This window comes from Anabrus simplex, chromosome 2 (genome assembly GCF_040414725.1).
Source record: "Anabrus simplex isolate iqAnaSimp1 chromosome 2, ASM4041472v1, whole genome shotgun sequence".
NCBI lineage: Eukaryota > Metazoa > Arthropoda > Insecta > Orthoptera > Tettigoniidae > Anabrus > Anabrus simplex.
Window position 1 is genome coordinate 388,241,846 of NC_090266.1, and position 21,160 is coordinate 388,263,005.

At 40.3% G+C, this 21,160-nt stretch overlaps 1 protein-coding gene across 1 annotated transcript in view; it reads right to left on the minus strand.

The window, feature by feature from the left end:
• LOC136863558 (nephrin) overlaps positions 1-21,160 on the minus strand; it is a 1,173,968-nt gene that overhangs the window by 19,802 nt on the left and 1,133,006 nt on the right. The window lies entirely within an intron of this gene.

The window sequence follows — 21,160 nt, forward strand, 5'->3', positions numbered from 1 at the left end:
AGGGCCGAGGAAGACAGGGATTTGTACGTAGATGAAAAAAACAGAGCGAAACAAATAGTTGTTGAATCCAAAAAGAAGTCGTGGGAAGATTTTGGTAATAACCTGGAAAGGCTAGGTCGAGCAGCAGGGAAACATTTCTGGACAGTAATAAAGAATCTGAGGAAGGGAGGGAAAAAGGAAATGAACAGTGTTTTGAGTAATTCAGGTGAACTCATAATAGATACCAGGGAATCACTGGAGAGGTGGAGGGAATATTTTGAACATCTTCTCAATGAAAAAGGAAATCATCCTCGTGGGTTGCGAACAGCCAAGCTCATGGGGAGGAGGAAAATGATGTTGGTGAAATTACGCTTGGGTAAGTGGAAAGGATGGTAAATAAAATCCATTGTCATAAAGCAGCAGGAATAGATGAAATTAGACCTGAAATCGTGAAGCATAGTGGGAAGGCAGGGATGAAATGGCTTCATAGAGCAGTAAGATTAGCATGGAGTGTTGGTAAGGTACCTTCAGATTGGACAAAATCAGTAATTGCACCTATCTATAGTGCGACTCGTTGGCTGAACGGTCAGCATACTGGCCTTCGGTTCAGAGGGTCCCGGGTTCGATTCCCGGCCGGGTCGGTGATTTTAACCTTAATTGGTTGATTCCAATGGCACGGGGGCTGGGTGTATGTGTTGTCTTCATCACCATTTCATCCTCATAACGACGCGCAGGTCGCCTACGGGGTCAAATGAAAAGACCTGCACCTGTCGAACCGAACCCGTCCTGGGATATCCCGGCACTAAAAGCCATACGACATTTCATTTTTTTCATTACCTATCTATAAGCAAGGATTGCAACAACTATCGAGATATCTCATTGATTAGTATACCAGGCAAAGTATTCACTGGCATCTTGGAAGGGAGGGTGCGATCAGTCGTTGAGAGGAAGTTGGATGAAAACTAGTGTGGTTTCAGACTACAGAGAGGCTGTCTGGATCAGATTTTCAGTATGCGCCAGGTAATTGAAAAATGCTACGAGAGGAATAGGTAGTTGTGTTTATGTTTCATAGATCTAGAGAGAGCATATGACAGGGTACTGAGGAAAAATATGTTCGCTATACTGGGGGCTATGGAATTAAAGGTAGATTATTAAAATCAATCAAAGGCATTTATGTCGACAATTGGGCTTCAGTGAGAATGGATGGTAGAATGAGTTCTTGGTTCAGGGTACTTACAGGGGTTAGAAGAGGCTGAAATCTTTCACTTTTGCTGTTCGTAGTTTACACGGATCATCTGCTGAAAGGTATAAAATGGCAGGGAGGGATTCAGTTAGGTGGAAATGTAGTAAGCAGTCTGGCCTATGCTGACGACTTGGTCTTAATGGCAGATTGTGCCGAAAGCCTGCAGTCTAATATCTTGGAACTTGAAAAGAGGTGCAATGAGTATGGTATGAAAATTAGCGTCTCGAAGACTAAATTGATGTCAGTAGGTAAGAAATTCAACAGAATTGAATGTCAGATTGGTGATACAAAGCTAGAACAGGTCGATAATTTCAAGTATTTAGGTTGTGTGTTCTCCCAGGATGGTAATATAGTGAGATTGAATCTAGGTGTCGTAAAGCTAATGCAGTGAGTTCGCAGTTGCGATCAACAATATTCTGTAAGAAGGAAGTCAGCTCCCAGACGAAACTATCTTTACATCGGTCTGTTTTCAGACCAACTTTGCTTTACGGGAGCGAAAGCTGGGTGGACTCAGGATATCTTATTCATAAGTTAGAAATAACATACATGAAAGTAGCAAGAATGATTGCTGGTACAAACAGGTGGGAACAATAGCAGGAGGGTACTCGGAATGAGGAAATAAAGGCTAATTTAGGAATGAACTCGATGGATGAAGCTGTACGCATAAACCGGCTTCGGTGGTGGGGTCATGAGAGGCGAATGGAGGAGGATAGGTTACCTAGGAGAATAATGGACTCTGTTATGGAGGGCAAGAGAAGTAGAGGTAGACCAAGACGACGATAGTTAGAGTCGGTTTCTAACGATTTAAAGATAAGAGGTATAGAACTAAATGAGGCCACAACACTAGTTGCAAGTCGATGATTGTGGCGATGTTTAGAAAATTCACAGAGGCTTGCAGACTGAACGCTGAAAGGCATAACAGTCTATAATGATAATATATGTATGTATGTATGTATGTATGTATGTATGTATGTATGTATGTATGTATGTATGTATGTATGTATGTCATATTTTCAAATTTAAACCATAGAATATCTGCCCATTCAAATTCAATTACTTTACAGGCTATGTAGTATCTAAGACAGTGCATCTAGGAAAAATAATGCTCTTGATTTCAATTCAAACATGACAATATCTTAAAAAGAATTCACAGCTAGCATTAATAGATAGCAATTATGATACAGCACCGTACGTATGTGCAGTATATCAAACAATATCTTGTAAGGAACAATATCTTGTAAGCCCAAGCCTGTAATAATGCTAGATCGTATTATAATTATATTATAAAGTGAATAACAAAATAGATAATGCTACCTCTTCGAAATTGTACCTTTCTTTGGGATTAATAAAATATAGCAACAACTAACCCCTACAGTTGTTACTCCGTTTTTGCGTATCGGTAGTTTTAACTTCACTTTTGAAGTGAATAAAGCGAAGACGTAGCTGCAACTTCATTATTTTGGAGTTAAAGGGAGGGCACACTCCACTTTCGTCAGTCATCAGTTTGCCTCGTTATAGCTATGTTTATGCTTGTACGGGAGAGAAAAACATACGGCAAAGGAAGGGCTTTGAGTAAATGCAAGGAGCAGATCATTTGGAGAGACATTGACTTTTAACATCAGAATTTCTACCAAATAGTGGTATGAAATCGCGTATAGCTTTTATAGCCAGGAGTGTCCGAGGACAAGTTTGGCTCACTTAATGCAGGTCGTAATGAGGATGAAATGATGATGAAAATGACACATACATCTAGCCCCCGTGCCAGCGGAACTAACCAATTACGGTTAAAATTTGCGACTTTGCTGAGAATCGAGCCTGGGTCCTGCGACCAAAGGCTAGCACGCTAACAATTTAGCCATGGAGCCGGACCGAACGGTTGTGAAACTCGGGAAAAGTCATTAACTCCAAGAAATCAGATGGAAATATTCTTACGCTATGATGCTGATCCTGAATGTCAGGGTGGAATGTCACAAGATTTGGAGGTACCGCTCGCCAATGTGCAAACCTCTTAATTTTGTTAGGGGCCATATTCACGAAAAAGCTCATAACTGGATTAAATTCCGCAATACAGCGCTAGAAATGAATAATGCAAAGTTAATATGGCAAACGCACTTGGGATGAAACCACTTATAAAATCAAACTTATAATTTGGAACAGTTCTATTCATTTCAAAGAATGGAAATACATGTTCGTTCAACGTAGTCACATTTCAGTTAAAACTGTATGTTACAAACGGTTTGTTGTCTTAGAAATGGTAATAAAAGTAAGATAACAAATGATAATTATTTAATCTGACGTAAATATAGGTATATACTATTATAACTATGTGCCTACGTGTGTGTGTGTATGTACAGTCGAACCTGACCTAATGGGCACATATATTCAGCTGGCACCTCCTTAGAGAGACCTTTTTCCATGGAACCGATTTTATTTTACGTACGACACCTGTTAAATAAATAAAATAAATTAGCCGTATGAATCCCCTAAGGGCTATGGCCTCCTGCAATGCAGGGACAGTGCTCAGTTTAGCTCATCAGGTGAGCAGGTCCTGAAGAGCATTATTATATTGGTTAATCTGTAGTTTTTCATGATAACGTATTACCGCATATTGTACACTTGTGTAGTCTCACCCCCGAGTGAATGCAATTGTGTTTTTCTGGAACAACAATTCGCGAAAACGCACTGTTGCATTAATGACAAGTGTACACTTTTATCCCAGGGAGGGTTCAGCGGACACCTCGAATTCCGTACAGCGGACATCGCCATTAGTCTCGTCCACTTGTCTTGGGCGGACACTACGCGATCCAGGATACATGCTTTACACAGGGGCATGCCATTCTTTCTATTAAAATCGTTCTGCAGACATTTGCAAATTCCTTTCGAGTATTTGAACTATTTTGAGTCCAAGGAAAAGAGTGATGAAACGTACACAGGAATGCTGATGTAGTCGTAAAGTTAATTGTTCTGTGCAGGGCTGTTCCCAAACCTTTCGTTAGGATCGTCTTGTGTTCTAATTAGTGTACTTTCTGAGAATTATAGTTGCCCATTAACAGTGACTGCTTACTTACAAGTTACCAAGTGATTTTCCAGCATATCTCGCATCATTCTATTCATAACACAGATTGTCGCTGATAAGGTCGTGTTACGAAGTTTCAGTTAAACTTGACAAGAATGAGACTTTAATGTGCTGGTTGTTGAGGCAGAAATACCGTAGCATTTCAATCGCCTAGTAAACATGAGGACGGACGAGCGTGTTTAGATCTCGGGACAAGAAAAAATGTAGTGCGAAAAGACTTTCTGTGAGAAAAACTCTCTGAACATTAAACTGCGGGAAAACACAATTGTAGAGAATAAAAATGGCATTTGAAGTGAGTGGTAGGAAAGTAGGAATCGAGGGATGAAAAGAAAGTGGAAGTCAGTTTCCGCAGAAGTGAGCATTGCGGTAGCCTATATGACTGGTTCAAATGTGTGCGAGCAAAGAAACTGTGAATGAGTGTGCCAATGTTACAAAGAAGAAAAGTGCGCGAAATAGCAAATAACTTGAAAGTTGCGGTTAATTGAATAAATAATTTGTGTGTCACGCTGGGTCGTTATTCGAATTTCGAGAATATTGCAGTAAAGGAAAATGTGCAAAATGTGTACACCCAGCTGAATGATTACTTCCCGAAGCTGTAATGAATGTAAGGGATGTAAACATTTTTACACTTTACGTCTCACCGACGCAGATAGATCTTATGGCAACGAAGGAATAAGAAAGGCCTAGGAGTGCGAAGGAGGCGGCCGTGGCTTTAATTAAGGTGTGAAAGTGGGAAACCACTGAAAACCATCTCCCGGGCTGCCACAGTGGGGTTCGAACACACCATCTCCCGCATGCAAGCTCACAGCTGCGCGACGGCTGTAAAATCACTTGTAATATGTCCCAGGCAAATATTTAGTTAGAAATTATTTAGAATAATCAGTGTAAAGAGGTATGCTTATATTTATGGTGGATGTTCTTTTCCGTTAAAATGTTCGATTAATTTTTACAACCTTGTTTTAGCGCACACTTCTCCTAACGGGCATTTTCCATGGAACCGAAGGTGTCCGCAGAAGAGATGTGTGTGTGTGTGTGTGTGTGTGTGTGCAGCACTACGGCTGCTGTTTGTAGGGAATATTTTTCCACAGGCAAACTTTTCAAGGCAGTGCGTTTTAACCGCTCAAGTTAACTTTTTCTTTACTCCTCCCGTTACTTCTGACCTTGAGCTGACCTTTGTTTATAGGTTAGCCCTCAACTACCATTGTCGGGTCAGCAATCAACCGACCGACTTTCATGGTGTTATAGTTTTGTGCAGTTTACTTCTAGATTGCTGTGGCCGCAGATATTCCTCTTTGAGTGTTTCCTTTATCAGTTACAAACAGAATTTGGCCTCAGCGAGTTGTGATTTGTGAGTGACCCGAGGATAGTGTTAACGTACTTGTTAATTCATTTTGTAATTGGATGTTAAACCGAATGCATGTGCAATGTGTGATACGTAGATTAGTGAGTGGCTTAATGTTGAAGACGTAGACGATCTTAGTGATGGTGAAAGTGTGTTTAGTGAGCATGATACTGAGCGTGAACAAGAAATAACGGATGAAGATGCTGATGAGATATCATAGTTACTTCCAGGACCCAGTAATTCTCGCCAGAGTGATGGCCTTCCACAGCAACGAACTCCTCCTATGTGCCCCGAACTGGCCGATGAACAGGATTCTGGATCAGTTACGTCCTGTGTCAAAAATTATTAGATCAGCCAAAGGGAAAAATGTTTGCGGTAAAAATCGTTTCAAACGGAGCAATTTGGCAATTGCTTTTTGATGAGGACATGTTGAATATGATTGTCCCCTATAGAAATGCCAAAACAACAGAAGAGTGCTCGAACTATGGTGGTTCAGCTTCGCTTGTCAAGCATACCGACGTGGCCTTAATTAAGGTACAGTCCTAGCATTTGCCTGGTGTGAAAATGGGAATGTTGGGTTTGTTGTATCTATCTGGAATTTTTAAGTCAGGGCATGAAGATGTGAAAAGACTGTGGAAAGCGAATGGCACAGGTAGGGACATATTTACAGATTCAATACCTCTGGAGCGCTTTCCTTTCCTTCTAATTGTTTTACGGTTTGATGGTTTGGATTTCACTGTACTGGATGAAAAATCTTGTACATTGTTGATATGTCATGTAAGTAATGTTTTTATATGTCTGAATTATAGTGAAAGTACATTAATTCACTAAGTCGTCTCACGCTTTCGTGTGAGTACAACTTTAAAGTAGTGCTGCAACTTCACGAGAAGAAATCTGAAGGTATTTTCTCACCTATTTACTTAAGAGAAAGTAGTCAGTTTTCTATAACTTAATATTAAAGAAATATTAGGACCCATATTATAAGAGTCGTAGAGTAATAATTCTGCAATACTTCTGCTATTTGCATTTGGGATTGGCGCAGTGAAATATTTCGGGTCATTCTAGACCCGAGAATAGTGTTAACGTCAAGACATCCATGATAGTAGCTAAGGGTTAGTACTTATGTGCCGGAATTTACTTCAGACCAGTAGGACACTGGTTCTTCAAAAGGCTGGTGTGGCCAACAAGTCAGGAAGTTCTGCCAACATTACGCAAGAGAAAACAGTACCTATTTGAAACGACATGCATTGGGAACATGCCGTGCTCTTAACTGCACTATTTAATATTCACTTGCTCTTGCGAACCGTGAGGTTGACTGCCGTCGCTCAAGTGCATCTCTCGTTCGTCTACCTGTCTGTCCTTCATCCCCTGCTTGGCACCATCTTGTATGGTCTGTACATGTCATTAGCGTCTGACTGTCTACACAGCAGTTCTTCATCATACAAGAAATAACACAGCATGAAACACTTCCTGAGAAAGCGACCCCCTTGAAAATGTGAATTATGAAGTTGACTGGAGATATCCTATTTACAACTCCGATAGTACTAAAGTACCACGCCATGCCATTTGTACTAGAGGATGTCATTATATCAACAAGTCGCTTTATGTCGCACCGACACAGATAGATCTTATGACGACGGTGGGATAGGAAAGGGCTAGGAGTGGGAAGGAAGCATCCGTGGCCTTAATTAAGGTAAAGTCCTACCATTTTCCTGATGTGAAAATGGGAAGCTACGGAAAACTATCTTCAGGGCTGCCGGCAGTGAGGTTCGAATCCGCCTGCAAGCTCACAGCTGCGTGCCCCTAACCGCACGGCCAATTCACTTGGCCCTGCATTCGTAGCTTGCTCTATTTTCACTTGAAATGAAATTAAATAAATCTTCCCTATTATTTAATAAAAACTACTAAATAATATCCAACAGTTGTATGAAGGTAAATATGTAGATAATTTGGTTCTGGAACATGAAGAGGCTGTTGATGCTGATGAAAAGGGAGACCCAATTTTGAGGTCAGAGTTTGACAGAGCTGTGAGTGACCTCAATAGGAACAAGGCACCTGGAATTGATGACATTCCCTCTGAATTACTGACTGCCTTAGGAGAAACCAGCATGGCAAGGTTATTTCATTTAGTCTGCAAGATGTATGAGACAGGAGAAGTCCCATCCGATTTTCAGTAGAATGTTGTTATACCTATTCCCAAGAAAGCCGGTGCTGACAGGTGTGAAAACTACCGCACCATTAGTTTAGTATCTCATGCCTGTAAAATTTTAACACGTATTATTTACAGAAGAATGGAAAAACAAGTTGAAGCTGAGTTGGGAGAAGATCAATTTGGCTTCAGAAGAAATGTAGGAACACGTGAAGCTATCCTGACTTTACGTCTGATCTTCGAGGATCGAATCAAGAAGGACAAGCCCACGTACATGGCATTCGTAGATCTAGAAAAGGCATTCGATAATGTTGATTGGACCAAGCTATTTATGATTCTGAAGATGATAGGGATCAGATACCGAGAACGAAGAATTATCTACAATCTGTATAAAAATCAGTCTGCAGTGATAAGAATCGAGGGCTTTGAAAAAGAAGCAGCAATCCAGAAAGGAGTAAGGCAAGGCTGCAGTTTGTCCCCTCTCCTTTTCAATGTTTACATAGAACAGGCAGTAAAGGAAATCAAAGAGAAATTTGGAAAGGGAATCACAGTCCAAGGAGAGGAAATCAAAACCTTGAGATTTGCCGATGATATTGTTATTTTATCTGAGACTGCAGAAGATCTCGAGAAGTTGCTGAATTGTATGGATGAAGTCTTTGGTAAGGAGTACAAGATGAAAATAAATAAGTCCAAAACAAAAGTAATGGAGTGCAGTCGAACGAAGGCAGGTGATGCAAGAAATATTAGATTAGGAAATGAAGTCTTAAAGGAAGTAGATGTATATTGTTACCTGGGTAGTAAAATAACTAACGATGGCAGAAGTAAGGAGGACATAAAATGCAGACTAGCACAAGCAAAGAAGAGCTTTCTTAAGAAAAGAAATTTGCTCACTTCAAACATTGATATCGGAATTAGAAAGATGTTTTTGAAGACTTTCGTGTGGAGCGTGGCATTGTATGGAAGTGAAACATGGACGATAACTGGCTCAGAAAGAAAGAGAATAGAAGCTTTTGAAATGTGGTGTTACAGAAGAATGCTGAAGGTGAGATGGATAGATCGAATCACGAATGAAGAGATACTGAATCGAATTGGTGAGAGGAGATCGATTTGGCTAAATTTGACGAGAAGAAGAGATAGAATGATAGGACACATCTTAAGACACCCAGGACTTGTTCAGTTGGTTTTTGAGGGAAGTGTAGGGGGTAAGAACGGTAGGGGTAGACCAAGATATGAATATGACAAGCAGATTAGAGCAGATGTAGGATGCAATAGTTACGTAGAAATGAAAAGGTTAGCACAGGATAGGGTGGCATGGAGGGCTGCATCAAACCAGTATATGGACTGATGACTCAAACAACACAATTACTTGGTTGCCAATGTGCTGCTCGACATTTTCCGAAAACACGGTGTACAGTCTTATGGAAGATTCTCTTCTTTTTGTGTACATGGGTGTATTGCATGTGGGCCTGCCTACACTATCAATCAGGAATCGCTGTCACTAAATGCCTGAACCTGCTCGAGACAGATATCAGACAGTTGCCAACAGTTTCATTAATTCCCCAGTAATTACCAATTATGAGAGTTAATTAGAACCCCCGACCACTTAACCGTTCCGTTGAAGCACAACAAGGGTATGCGAAAGCCAGTGTAGGGGAATTTCTAGCTGAGAGTCGAGTTTCAACAGCAATAATAAGTGAGATTTTTCACACACACTCCACACAAGTTTTAGCATGGGACCACGCGCATTAGAATAGAATAGAATACTCTCATCCCCTGGTTCCGGATCTCCATATAGGTCTTCTCTGGCCTTAACTACTTCATTTGACATCCCTATTCTATCCAGCTTCGCAATGACAACCCACCTGCTCACCGAATCAGAATCCTTTTGAAGGTCTATAGCTATTATTGTTTTATTTATAAATATATTATCTGTGGTTCTCACTCCTTTCCTAAATCCTGACGCGTACACTGAGAGAATACTCTATTCTCTAATCTTCTGTCCATTTCGTAATTATTTTTGCCAAAATCCCAGTATAAATTTCGCTGAGGGTATCCAACAAGGTAATATCCCTATAATTATTTTTATTTGATCTTTCTCCGTTCCTTTTGTATATTGTATATAATATTCCTTCTTGGCAAAATATTGGGATTTTCCTACTATAAAACATTTTGTTAAATATTTTAGTTATTATTTCTAATATATGCTAGTAGGCCCCTACCTACTGTAACTGTTTCCAGAATTCAAAAACCTATGTTATTAGTAAAAGCGCCAACAAATGTTGGACTTAAGCATGGATGTAAATTATCACTAATATTGTTCATACTTGTTATTAATGATGCATTGCATAATCAGAGGAAGGATGATAGGGGAAGCCCATTTCTGAACAATAAAGACATTCCTGGCCTGGTTTTCGCGGACGAAATCCTTCTGCTCCTCCTAACATCGGTTGGTATGCAGAGCAGTCTGAATAAAACTGCTGAATATTGCAAAATATGGAGTTTGAAAACAAATATTAAGAAAACAAAAGTAATGGTATGTAAAAAATAAGGAAATAAATTAAAGAAAGAAGGAAGGTGCTGGAGGCTAGCAGGTGTAGAACTACAAGTTTTCAATAAAATAGTTAAGATTCATAATGACATCGAATGGGATGTGGAATGAGCGAATAAGACGTGCTAAAATAAATATTGAGAATCAGTTGATTATGGCAAATTGAAAAAGAGCATTATTGTAGTTCCGTCCGCTTTATCAAGCACAAAGTGTTTAGAGAGGAAAATGCCTAATACTGAATATAAGAAACATAAAAATAATTCAAATGCTTGTATGGGGCAGAAATATGGGTGGGGTATTGAAGTAGAGGAAATAATTAGATATAATTAGCTATACATTCTGTAGAATAATAATTGGTCTTCCATAACGTACAGCCAACAGCGGAGTTAGAAGACTACGTGAAGATATCAGTATTCAGATATAGCTACGAAAGAAATAAAATACTAGTTAAGATTAGGAAGAGGAGATGATAGGGAAATATTGAATTTAGCATACCAACACCAGAGGAAACATTAAATGATTATTACTGGCTAACGAATGTGAAAAAGATGCTCGAGAGAATAGGAATGGGAAACTCTTGGGGTAAATAGATTCAGAACAAACACAAGAAATTCAGAAAGAAGGAAACGATTAGTGTGAAGGATATTGAGAAGCAATTGTTATGTCAGAATGAAAAAGAATATTATTGGAATTCTGTAAGATTATTAAAAATATGTCAATAAGGTAAGAATAGCTTTCAAACCGGGAAGTAAAATGTATGGTACCGAGCTCGATAGCTGCAGTCGCTTAAGTGCGGTCACTATCCAGTAATCGGGAGATAGTGGGTTCGAACCCCACTGTCGGTAGCCCTGAAGATAGTTTTCAGTGGTTTCCCATTTCCACACCAGGCAAATGTACCTTAATTAAGGCCACGGCCGCTTCCTTCCAGTTCCTAGGCATTTCCTATCCCATCGTCGCCATAAGACCTATGTGTGTCAGTACGACGTAAAGCAAATGGCAAAATGTATGATGTGGTGGCTAATGGGGATATATATAAAAGTAAGAGTCAGAAAGAGAAACATAACGAAAATCATTGTTTATTTTGTGGGGAAACAATGGAAGAGGCGCAACTATTGGGTGTATGTCGAAGAACTGACGCAAAGTTAAATAATTTGGTAGTGAATATAAAACAAAAATAGGAAGAAAAAATAATTCTATACATTTGTTAAACTTTTACGTAAGGAGTGGATTACACCGGTAAGAATAGCAAAATTTTTTAATTAAAAACAGTCGCAAAGAGTAAAAAAATAAGCACTAACTAAATAAGAGAATTAAGGGTTAATTACATGCTTCTATTAGACTATGTAGCGCTGTACTACATCTGGGGCAAAAAGAAAGTGAAAAGAAAAGAAAAGAAAAGAAAATGGGAGGATAATTTGTGGAATGAGTATAAATATTTATTAGCTTTAAGTATACTATTTAACGTAGTAATAGTCATATGACTGTAAGAAAGCTAATTTAATGCATGTATAGAATAAATAAATGGCAATAAACGAACTCTCTCTCCTCAGTTTTAGCGGACCCGGAACCAGGGGATTGGAGTAATCTATTCTATTCTATTCAAATGCGCGTGGTCCCATGCTAGAACTTGTGTGTGCAGTGTGTGTAAAAAATCTCACTTATTATTGCTGTCGAAACTCGACTATCAGCTAGAAATTCCTCTACATTGGCTTTCGCATACCCTTATAGTGCTTCAAGGGAATGGTTAAGTGGTCGGGAGTTCTAATTAACTCTTAATTGGTAATTACTGGGGAACTGATGAAACTGTTGGCAACTGTCTGATATCTGTCTAGAGCAGGTTCAGACATTTAGTGACAGCGCTTCCTAATGGATAGTGTAGGCAGGCCCACAGGCAATACACCCATGTACATAAAAAGAAAAAATCTTCCATACGACTGTACACCGTGTTTTCGGAAAATATCGAGCAGCACATTGGGGACCAAATCATTATTTAGTAATTTCAATTATATAATAGGAAAGATTAGTTCAACTCGTTGTCTGAATCGTCAGCGTACTGGCCTTCGGTTCAGATGGTCCCGAGTTCGATTCGCGGCCGTGTCGGGGATTGTAATCGCTTCTGATTAATTCTTCTGGCTGGGAGTTTGTGCCTGTCCCAACACTCTCCTCTTCATATTCAGACAACTTACGACACTACTAACCACCACAGAAACACGCAATAGTGATTACATCCCTCCATATACGGTTGGCGTCAGGAAGGGCATCCGGCCGTAGAACGGGGCCAAATCCACATGTGTGACGTAGTTCGCACCCACGACTCAACAGGTTTGGGAAAAGGCGGTAGGAAAAGAAAGAAAGAAAGAAAGAAAGAAAGAAAGAAAGAAAGAAAAGAATTTTTGATATAAAGGCCAAAGACAAGCATTTATGCAAGTGAAGGCACATGCTTCCCCTGGTGCACTGTCACTGCATTGTCCTACATAAGAGGCTTGCAGTGGTGTCTGAACGGCTCACTAGCCGCCAGCGTTTTGGAAAGGTGTAGCAATCCATCTGATGAGCTCACTGATACACTAGGGTGAAACAATGATAATTTCACAATTGAAAACGCCTAAGGAGCTCAAATATTTTAACACAATTTATTAATCACGAGTGACGAGTTCCATAACTGCACAACATTAAACATTTTTAAGTAAACGAATTAACCATAAGTAACACCAGTGAAATGTACGGGGGAACTGATCTTTCAATTAACACTTATTTTCTACAATATGCAGCATTATTATCTTATGTTATTTAAATGTTGCACGCACATATGATAATTTTCTGGTCTCTGGAATGCAATTAATTTTCTGAAAACTTTCTTACCAGAGTAAGAGTGCCAATTAAACATATATTATGTGAAAGTTTAATACATTAACAGCCAATCAACACGAATACGAATTTAAAATTATTTAAAGTAACGTTATTTAAGGTGTATATATACATTCTCTCTCTTTCTCTATTCTTTAAATCCTTGACAGAGAGTGGTAACATGTCAGCAGTGATTGGCGATTTTTCGCCAGGCTTTCCGATCCTGAGCCAGTTTTGGATACTCATGCATGGATTTTCCAACTGTTGATCTCGCAGATGTTCATCCTTGGGGGTCTTTTTCCTGGCATTGTTCCCTCTAGTACCGCCACTTCTCCATGCCTTCATCTTCTCCTTGTCAGCTGCCCTCACGGTCCAAGTCGCAGCTCAAACGAGGCGATCGGAAATACTAGAGCGTTGACCACCTTAAGTTTTATGCTGTTGGTTATAGTCCTGTCCTGCCCTGAGCTGCTACCGTTATTTTAGATTAAGCAGTCAGGTAGAAGAATGTCTATTGCCTCAAATCCACCTAATTTCTTAATATTTGATAGATTGTTCTTTCCACAACCATAACTTCTGTCTTGATACTGTTGATATCTAGAACGTAATCCCTGCTCGCATCGCCAGTCGGTCCACAACAATATTTCTCTTGCTTTAGCCACTATGATAAGAGTAAACCACGTACGAGGTTGCTGGTTGTCCTGCCTCCTGACCTAATTCATTTTCCCAGTCATTAAGAACCTTCCTCGTGTTATGTTCGAATAAATGATGTACAGAATTGGTGAGGGGATAAATGTCTGCGTGACTCCTGCCCTAGTCTTTGCCGCATCTTGGCTGTATTGCAGCAGTAAAGAGCTTAACCAACCCTGATAAATGACATGGAACGCACAAGTCACGCATTATTCTATCACTTTACAGATTTATGTGCATTTCTGTAGTCAACGAAGCATAGGAACATCGGTATGTTGAACTCACGAGACTTCTCTACTATCTGTCCAACTTTCAGAAACTGCTTCCTTGTGCCTTTCTTGGCACGCAACCGCTCTGTTTTTCAGTTATTTGCGTCAGTAGGAAGGTCTTCATCCGTTCGTTGATGTTATGGAGGGGGACCTTGCTGGCATGATGTATTATCACATTAGTCCTCCAGTCGCCTTAGTTGGTGGTATAGCCTTCCTCACAGGCTGAGATAAATGTCCATTCGTACCATTCATCAGGCCACTTCCCTTCATCCCAAAACTTCTTACACAGATACATCATCTCATCTACAATTTCCTTACCCCATGGCCCTCCGTGTTTTAGCGGTAATTCCGTCTACACTAGGAGATTTCTTTCGCCGCAGGTGTCTAATGGCTTCCTCTACTTCTAAATCTATGACTTTCAGGTTCCTTGTCTTCTAGAGGCTCGTCGTGGTTTACATGGTTCTACGTTGGATCTCCCTTGAATACGGGTTCACAATAGCATTTCCGCACCTCCCCGGTACCTTCGGGATCGGTTTCCTTTTCCCTGTTTTGATCACACTTTACTTGGTTCTTGACTCTGGATTCTCTTGCTAAGTACTTCACTTTGCTGAAATGCTTGCGGGATTTGTGGTGTTCTATACACCTTACTGTGCATTTAGGCAGATATTTTAATCCGTGCACGCCGCTTTTATCTCATTATTCAGTGTCCTCAGCCTCCCTTGATATCTTTAATCTCCTCTCCTCTCCTTAGACATCTTCTCTCTTCAGTTAAGGCCAGCAGTGCTTATTATTTTCAGTTGTTACCGCTGCATAGTTTGTGGCTAACCTTTCAGTCCAGCTCGTAATTCCTATCCATATTTCATTGATGTTGCGTGTCGTCTATAGTCTTACTCCCGTAGTGTGTGTTATAGATCTGCGGAATTCGTAATAAACATCCGTGGTTTCCTCGAGTGGATTGGAGTTTAAGTGTACAGTTCACTTTGAGCATCGTGTGATATGAGCCGCTTTATGTTCCTGGTATTACCTTTAAGTTGCTCTCAGATGTTCGCCATCTTCTTGTAACTAGTAGGAAACTGATTTGATTCTTGTATTTCTATTTGAGACTTATCGAGGTTGACAGTCGTCATGGGTGGTGCTGGAACAGGCTGTTGGTAATTGCCATGCTGTGGTCCGTGGCAAATTGTGGCAGTCGTTTTCGTCCTTCATTTCTCTTCCATAATCCGAACGGTGCAACAATGTATTTATGGTGTAAGTCACATCGGCATTGTAATCTCTTAAGATGTAGACTGGCTCCTTCTGCGTGCGGAATAATATCGAGTTGATGTCCAATCTTGTCGAATAAGTCTCCAAATTCTTTGTCCAGTGCATCTTTAGTAGGAATGCATGAATAGGACGGGGAAATTCTCTGGTTTGACTTCCATAATCAGCTATAAAGCCTGAAGTTTATGGGCTCATAATAGAAGACGTAATTCACGTTTCTCTTTTCGACTAAGATCTATCTATCTATATACAGGCTGTCCCACCCAACTCTGCGACCCCAAATATCTCCGAAATGAAACAAAATATGAAAATTCCAATTGGTCAGGAACGTACCCATGTCAGGGGCTCACACAATGAGAAGATGTGCACAATCCATAAAGGTGAACAAGTAGCACTTCCAAAGCCCAGTTGCGTTTTTTAAATGGGACATGTATGCTTGTTATAGCAAAATGGAACCTAGAGATGCAATTGGTGATAACACACTTGGTTTCACGTTTCTAAACCTCAAACGTTCTGAAATACGTGGTTGTTTGATGATGGCAATGGCCCCACCGTTTCTAACGTAATGCAACGCATGTAGTTCTGTGCTCAGAGCAGGGGTTGCTTGCACTGGCCTGTAGCCTGCTGTAAACAAACCGATATAAGCTCGGCACGTTCTAGCTTCAGTGTACTAGTGTCTCCTGATCTGGTCTGCTGTCATACTGTACCGTAATTCACGTACGTTTCAGATATTGGTTTCCATATTGACACATTAAACCGTGTTTTCGTGTGGCGTGTAGCAATTGCCGTCATCTAGTCGATATGCCGGCTTTCAGTAACGAAGAATACATGGATATTGTTTTAATTTACGGCGAATGTCAGAGAAATGGAACCTTAGCTGTGGCATTGTAAGCTGAACGCTACCCAGATCGACGGTGTCCTTCGCCTCGTACCATTGCTAACATCTACACGAAACTCAGGGAAACAGGAAGCTGGGCTCCCACAAAGCGACAACGTGCAAAGACAGCGACTGGAACTGGAAACGAAATTGCTGTTCTGGCTGCTGTAGCGCACAATCCTCAGGTGAGTGTCCGACAGATTGCACGAGGTTCTGGAATAAGCCGCAGTAGTGTGAGCGGAATTTGGCAAAGGCATCGGTTTCATCCGTTCCATATCTCACTGCACCAGGAACTGTACGGAACGGAGTTTGAATCCCGCATTGTATTCTGTCGGTTTGCACTTCAGCAGTTGCAAGGTAATCCAGCAATCCTACGTAACACGTTGTTTACGGACGAAGCTTCATTTACAAATCATGGTCATGTGAATCTGCGGAACATGCACTACTGGTCCGAGCAAAATCCCAACTGGATTCGCCAAGTTGCTTATCAACGACAGTGGAGTGTCAATGTTTGGTGCGGTATCATTGGTAACCGTACTTTAGGTCCCTATTTTTATCAGGGAACGTTAAACGGATAGCGATATTCATCATTCCTGCAACACACTCTACCCCTCCTCATGGAGGATGTGGGATTGGAAACGCGTCTATCAATGTGTTTCCAGCATGATGGATGTCCCGCACATTCTGCACGAGTTTCCAGAGACATTGTGGATGCGACGTTTTCAAATAGGTGGATAGGATGGGGAGGTCCTGTGGGATGGCCACCTCGGTCCCCAGACTTGACGCCATTAGACTTCTTTCTCTGGGGCACAGTGAAATATAGAGTGTATCAAGAACCGCCAACGACAGTAGAGGATATGCAACATCGTATTACTACGGCGTGTGCGGCAATATCTGTAGAAACACTGCAAACCGTGCAACACTCTCTTGTTACCAGATTCCAAAAGTGTATTGATGCAAACGGAAGGCACTTCGAACATCTGTTGAAGTTTCTGAGGGCTATAGGCCACTAGTAAATGTGTTTAGAAATGCGGAACCAAGTGTGTCATCACTAGTTGTAGCTCTAGTTGTCATTTTGCTAGAATAAACATACATGTTCAGTTTAAAAAAGCACAGATTGGTGTTGGAGGTGTTATTTGTTTGCCTTTGTGGATTGTGCGTGCCTTCTCATTGCGTGAGCCCCTGACATAGGTACGTTCCTGGCGAACTGGAGTTTTCAAATTTTGTTTCATTTCGGAGATATTTGGGGTCGCAGAGTTGGGTGGGACACCCTGTATATGTATATTCCAATGACTAAAACCTGTATTTTCGTTACAAATACTTTCATTACTTCGTTATTATTGTATATACGTGGAATTTTATTTAACTACTGAATATATTTTCTAAGGAAATATATAATAATAATTAGTGATCGGATTTTTATGATATGTCATATTTTCCCTGATTCCATAATGAAGTTAATTAAAACACGTTTCGAACATTTGTAAACACGAAAAACCAGTTTTTATTGGTTATATAGACGCATATTTCGCCACATTTTAGCGTTAAGTCATATTCTGACCACATCATCAAATAAGAGCATAATTTTATTCACATTTATTTAGTATTTAACATTTCACCATATATTGTTGTAAACAACATTTAATAAAGCCTGTGCAACTGTCTGAAAGGAAGTTTGTTTGGCAACCTTCACTTGGTGGTACTGGGATTTATCATGAATGTGCTGTCACAGCTTGCGAGTGAAAAGTTCTACGGATATACCTAGAATGGCATGAGCCCGTTTGAGATGCGGACAGTATGGTTCATTGTGCGTACGGAAGAAACATATAGCGACTTTTCTCTCTCTCTCTCTTTCCTTCCCGATAGACAACGTTCACTTTTCTTGTTCTCTGAAATCGTAGAAAGGAATTTCAATCACAAACCATCTATGCTTCCCCACAGTATCCTTTTGTATCTGCTTATGAGGAGTTCAGTGTAGTTTCATGATGCCTAAAGTAAAATTTTCTGATAGTGCGAGATTGAGAAGTTTTGTTAAAGATTTCTCTGAAATGTATTTTAGTGGACCTACTGATGAATTTATTTTGTAAACTGTGTGACATGAAAATTACGGAATGTTTTACAGGGCAATAGCATTAGAATACTGTTAAACACAAAAGCTGTGTAAACAAAGAATTAGCAGTGGAAAACAGGCAGGTAATACTGTTTGAGAAACCACTCAAGACACATCTACATCTTCTCAGTTTTCTAAGGATCTTTTTGAAATGATGGTTTCATCAAATATTCTTTTATTTAAAGCAGAGATAGGGCCTACCTAGTTTCCGAAACTTTTCAGAAAAGTACACGACTTATCATATTCCCTCCGAGTCCACGTTAAGAAAGAATTATCTGACTTCCTGTTACGGTGATGAAATGAACAAAATCAGAAATAGTGTGAGCTGTAACAAAATACTGGTGTCCACAGATGAAACCGCCGACGTAGACGGTAGATATGTGACAAATGTTATTGTAGGCATTCTTAAACATGAGCAGCCTGGGGAAACATTTTTGTTGAAGTGTGAGGTGTTGGATAAGGTTAACAACTCCTCCATCGCTGTTGTTTTTGACACTACCAGGTAAATTACAATAAGGGAAGGTGCCCATCTTCGTAACGGATGCTGCTCCGTACATGGAAAAAGCAGTGAAAGGTGTTCAAATTCAGTATCAAAAATGGTGCATGTAACGTGTCTTGCGTATGCTCTACATAGAGTGGCTAAAGAGGTCCGTGGGAACTACACTTAGACGGATAAATTCATTGATAACGCCAAAAAGAGATTTGTTAAGGCTCCGCTCCGAGTTCAGAAGTTTAAAGAAGAGGCACCATTACTACACTTACCAGCCCGTTGTAACACGTTGGAGTACTTGCCTTGATGCTGTAAACTACTATTGAAAAAACTACAGTGAGGCTGAGAAATCTTCAATAGTAGGATCAATAATATGGATTAAAAATTTATTTATAACATTTCACATTTAAAATATATTGAACCCATGATCTTTGAGTCATAAGGAGCCAGAGTCCTAAATTCATTACATGAGGCACCATGTAATTCCAGCGCGCCAGGTAATGAGGGGCCCTTGTTGCATTTTTATTTCTAACCAGAGACGGCACGTGGTGAACAGGTGGGATATATTCATTCTCACGCAACAGAAATTACGTGTGCAGGGATACAAAGTAACATGGCGCGGAACTTTTTTCGTTGAAATTCCGTATTAAGAAGAACTGGCGACGAAATCGCCGTGGTAAACGTCAGGAGCTTGTAAATTAAACAATTCGGTTGTTAGTGGTAAAGACTTAAGGCCGCTAAGTAGCCCAAGATGGAAAATTGTCGAAAAGACGCGCCTGTTTGTTTAAACTCTGTTACATCGTCCAGAATATAGTGCCTAGCTTACGAGTTAATTTAAAGACTCAAATTTATTAAGAGAAACCCGTAATGCTTATCACCAGCACCGCTACTAAACGAAACAATTATGTGTTAGTTGAGAATCAACCATAATTATATTTTCTGTGAGGTAAAAGCTGTGTCAGAAAATTTTTTGGCGGTAAATGCAGATGGCGTGAGAGTGGGAGAAAAATTTCTAAAACCACGCCGCACCATTTGCAATTGCCCATTGTGTCCAGTGAATTTGAGGCGACTCAACGCAGTTCAGAATAACATTGTAAGCTTGTTGGGAGGACTATGTCCCGAAAGGGAAGATAGGTTTGGCGGAAGGTGGCAATAACGTCATCTCCAAGTGGAGATAGGTTAGAAAGTAAATCGACGGTATTCCAAAATGTGGAATCATCATTCCAACTCAAGTTCAGGCAACAAACGGTCATTATCATTCCCAAATCCTGCAGCTGAATTAGAAAATATCATTGTTGTATCATAAAGTATTGCGTGTGCTGATCGATGGTTTGACAAACGTTTTCGCGCAAGCAAGAAACGTGTGAAGGGCATTTATATTTTTATAAGTCATTATTCTCAGATGAATGATATAAAATAAAAATAAAACATTTTTTACCCAAGATAGGAATCCTGATGAAAGGAAGAGTATGTTTTGTAAGGCCACTACCTGTCAAGGTGGCTAGATAAGAGAATGAGAGAGGCTGGTGGGCCTGTAACAATGCAAGGCAACGTACGTCTTCCAGGTATGTAAGCTACCCTTTGTAAAGTGCATTTATTTACTTCATTATGTCACCATTTTATTTGTGTATCTGTGACCCACTTTGGTCACCCTTTTTGTTTCGTGAAAATATCAGAGGAATACTACGAAAGGTAATTACATGTTTCCTGGATAATCAGTAGAGCCGCGAAACTGTCGTGTGAAATGTTGTGCAGTAGTAGATTTGATGGTTGTAAACCGAATGTAATGTGTAGAGCGAAGTATCATTTCCGTACGTTTATTCCTACATTTGTTTTTTGCCCAAGTGAAAATATGAATTTATCACGACATTCTGTTCGGTGTAAAGATGCAATCCTATTAGTGTAATCCGTGGTTTACAATTTAGAGCGATGGCGTAGTAATGATGGAACGCCAGCTGTTTCGGAGAGCACACCGTCATGTGTTTGGAACTGTAGAATTTGTCGAGGGATGTACGAGGTGAAACTGGCGTGTGATTTGTGAAAAGGAAGTGTTATTTGAAAGGTCTATTAAAATCTGTGTAGAATTGATGAGAGGAATTTTTCTTCTTTGCTATTTGCTTACGTCGCACCGACACAAATAGGTCTTATGGAGACGATGTGACAGGAAAGGCCTAGGGGTGGGAAGGAAGTAGCCGTGGCCTTAATTAAGGTACAGCCCCAGCATTTCCCTGGTAAGAAAATGGGAAACCGCTGAAAATTATCTTCAGGGCTGCCGACTGTGGGGTT